The 4,228-nt window shown below is 40.2% G+C and overlaps 1 non-coding gene across 1 annotated transcript; it reads left to right on the top strand.

The window, feature by feature from the left end:
* Window positions 1–1,105: 1,105 nt before the first annotated feature.
* Window positions 1,106–1,212, top strand: LOC147926545 (small nucleolar RNA R71). The gene has a single exon (XR_015583121.1). It is a non-coding gene; the product is annotated as a small nucleolar RNA R71 (small nucleolar RNA).
* Window positions 1,213–4,228: the final 3,016 nt, after the last annotated feature.

Here is a 4,228-nt window from a genome sequence, read left to right on the forward strand (position 1 = left end):
TTTCTCAATGATTTCCCTTAACTCCTTGATCCTTTGTGCTTTGAAACGCCCAGGGAATGGTAGTGGAAGCTTATAAGCAGGAGGAATGTACTTAGCAGGCTTGACAGCTTCGGAGTCCTCAGCTTGATCGACCACTCGAGCATGCACTCGGCCGAGTGGCTGCTCGAGTTCCTGGTCGAGTTCGCCTGCGAGCTCCTGTTGCTTTGCACAGATGTCACTTGGGGCTTCAGTAACTAATGAATTCCCCCAAACTTGGACTTCACTGTCCTCAGTGACTTCTTCCTCTTGAAATTGAATGGCTTTGGCTGTGAACTCCCTTGGATTTTGAACAGCTTTTCCAGGGAGTTGGTTGGGTTTTGGAGCTGAAGTAGATGCTATGTTACCCTCCATATACTTCACTCTTGAATTAAGACCCTCAAACTTCATATTCAGATCATTGTACTGTGATGTTAACCTTTGGTTCAACTCAGCAAACTGCTTGGCTTCCTCAATATTACCTTGTGTTTGCCCAATCAACAATTGTTGCATCATAGCTCTTAAGTCTTGTTCTTGGCCTTGGTTAGTCTGAAACCCTGGTGGGGGACACAACTAAGGCTGGAACACTTGATGTTGTTGTTTGGGGATGTAGGTTTGTTGCTGTTGAGGCTGTTGAGGTGGATAGACTTGGTCTTGAGGATTAGCCACATTGGTACTCCTATAAGAGATATTGTTGTTCTTGAAACCTCTTTGGTTGTAGCCTTTGAATCCTCCTTGATTCTGCTTGTAGCACAACTCAGCAAACTCAGTCTCCCCCTCTTGAACTTGAGCTTCTTCTTCACCAATGAAATGAATAGACTTGGACTGGCTAAGAAGAATCTTGTCAAGTTTCTCATTGACCATCTTTAAGTCTTTCTTATACTTGTCCTCTTGATCAGTTGAGGAGCTCCTTATGGTCCTATCATAGTCCTCGTTATAGTTGCCATCTGACTGAGCAAGATTCTCAACTAATTCCCAGCCTTCTTCCACATTCTTGTTGAGGAAATTGCCATTAGAAGCTGTGTCAAGCAACATCCTTATCTTTGGAAGCACTCCTCTGTACAAGGTACTCAAGAGTGACTCATTGCTGAAACCATGATGAGGGCATTGAGTCTGATATCCGTTGAACCTCTCCCATGCCTCACAAAAGGTCTCATTGTTCCTTTGAGCAAACCCAGAAATTTTATTCCTCAATCTAGCTGTCCTAGCATTGGAGAAGAATTTGGCTAAGAAAGCCTTCTTGCAAGCATCCCATGTGGTTATTGCTCCAGTAGGAAGAGTCTTCTCCCAAAGGTGTGCCTTATCTCCAAGTGAGAATGGAAAGAGCCTCAACTTGAAACCATCTTCACTCACTCCATTTATCTTGGTTAGACCACAGATTCTATCAAACTCATCAAGGTGATCAAGTGGATCCTCCATTGGTAGCCCATGAAACTTGTTGGCTTGAGTCATGGAGATAAGTAAACTTTTGATCTCAAGTTGTTGTTTGCTACAGTTGGAGGCACAATTCCAGCCCTTTGGTTGTGGGTGTTGGGTGCATCTCCAGCACCAATGTGCCTAGGCCTCTGCTCATGGTTAGCTTGTTGCTCCATGATCACTGAATCCTCTTGCTGAACTTGTACTACCCTGCTTCTCTGATTTCTCAACCCTTTGTGCAACTTGTGGATGTTGTCAATAGGCCTTTGAAGGTTGTCTTTTCCTTTAGACCTTGTGTGCATCAACAAACGCGAGTACAGACTCGAACAGGTTCACAATTGAGCTCAGGCTCGTCTGGGGTGTCAAGTCGACTGGGAGGTGGTGTCCAAATGTACACGGCTTCTGGCTCGATCAAGTGCTCGATCACTGCTCGGTCGAGTGGTGGTCGAGTGACTGGTCGAGTGGTACCTGAAATGGAACTTCAACCCAACAACAGAAGATTCAAGTGTATAAACGAACTTAATCTTAGACTAATATGGATCCTAAATGTCACAAAAACACACTCAAATGGGCAACGGCGCCAAATTGAAACAAGAATTTTTGTATGGTGGTGAATGATGATGATGAATGTAAGCAATGGTGATATGAATGGAATGATGGATGGGTGTTTCAATTTCCCCTTATGCTATTGCAGTACAAGAGGTATCAATCCTAAATGAGTGTTTGTGAACAATTAAGATATGCATATGAATCTAAGTTAAGACAAATGTAAAGATTGTTTGTCACTAACAATCCTAAGATGAAAATGTAAAATGCAGAAAATAAACTACAAGAACTAATAACTAGATGCAAATGAAACGGAATGATTGAACAATGATAAAGCAAGAACAGAAACAGAGACTACTACTAATGAACTAATGCAGGACAATTGATGAACTGAAAACTAAATGTAAGCAACTGGAATGAAACAGGAATGAAACAAGACAAGCACAAATCATAAACACAAGTTCTGGGAATGAACTCGAGCAGCACTCGACCGAGTGTAGGTCGAGTGGGTGATCGAGCTAGACTAGACGCAGAAACAGAGCAATGCAATAAAAACAGAGCAATGCAAATACAAATCAATCAACAAGCAAGCAACAGGATTAAGACTTTAAAATCAATAAACAAAGAAGGTCCTGAGGATGGATTCATGGGATGAACTAATCATTGTGGTTATCTAACTTGGTCAACAAATCTCAAGCAAACTTTGAGCTAACCTCTAGACATATAAATCTAAGACAAGTTTCTCCCACTCTCATGGTCAAGAAACAATCAAACCTATGCTATTCTAGACTTGTTCTCACACAGTAAAGAATCTACACAAGCAGGCATTAAGCAATCAACTCAAACCAAACAAGACCTCTAATCTCTTAGCAAGCCTAATGGTAAGCTCTAGATCAAGCCTTATCTATGCTTCTTAAACATTGGTGTGATGCTAAGAAGCTTGAAATCAGATCCTACCCTCTCAGATATAGGATCAGCATTAAGAACATCTAGCCTAGAAGAGATCTACAACAATCAAGCTTGACCAAATCATATAAACCACAAGATCAATCCATCCTAACCCATCCTCAAGATCCTAAGGAAACTACTCACAATAATACATGATGAACAAAGTCAAAAACCCAGAAAATATTGAAACTTGCATTATTAGAAAGATTAAACAAAGATCTATAATATTGATGAAAGGATCAAACTCAAATTCTCAATATCTTGAAAGTTATAGAACCAACAAAATACAAGAATCTAGTCTTCTTTCTTAAGAAAGTACAAGATCTTAAAAATAAAAATGCAAAAGGAATAAAGCTAAAAAGGTAAAAACTAGGTTTAGGGAATATCTAAAAGTTGGACTCTTTTGGTGGCTGCAGGTACAAGGCCTTATATAGGTGAGGAGGTGGAAGCCCTAAAAATACAAAAAGTCAAAGTAGTCAACGGCTCGGTCAACTCGACCAGTGCTCGGTCGAGTGGCTGGTCGAGCTGGCTTCTCTCGTGCAATCTCCACTCGGTCGAGTCCTTCTCAACACACGGTCGAGTGTCTGGTCGAGTGTGCGGTCGAGTTGGACTCTGGACCTTGGTTCTTCAGCCTTAACTCCCTTGTTTCTTCCTCATGACTGCTTCACATCTCTTCTCCATTGCTTCCATGCTCCTTAAGCTCCAAAATCACCTGTTTATGCATGAAAAGATGCAAATGCAATGCAACTAAACTCTAATGCATGATTAGTGCTAAAGCTACACAATAATGGCCTAAATGGATAGCAAAAGATGCAAAAGATGTGAATAAACTATGGGAAAACAAGGTAAAATATATGAACATTACCTATGACATGGCACACATCTAAGCTAGGTCAAACATAAATGCAAGTTTTTGGCGACGCACACACACTTTAGATCATAGTTAGTTCATGAAGCTAACTTAAAGCTTTAAGCAAAAACTTAGAATTAAAATATAAAATAAACAGAAAATAAATCTAACAAAGCCTAACAATTGCCACCTAAACTAAGATCATCTCCCCCCCTCCCCCCCTTTGATTATCCCTTTAAACCCAACTAGAAAACTACTCTAGCATGTTTAAGGGAGTCATCAAAACAAGGTTTAAACAATTCATAAACACAAAAGAATAAATAGAAAAAAGGGATTTAAATATTACTTTAATGTTTATCAAACAAAGTGTAGGATCTTCTTCCTTTAGAAACAAAGAACAAAGCAAATTGAAAACTAAAGAGTTTTGTGGATCTTCAAAGCTTCAATGAGATG

This window comes from Camelina sativa, chromosome 15 (assembly GCF_030686135.1).
Source record: "Camelina sativa cultivar CO46 ecotype springtype chromosome 15, ASM3068613v1".
NCBI lineage: Eukaryota > Viridiplantae > Streptophyta > Magnoliopsida > Brassicales > Brassicaceae > Camelina > Camelina sativa.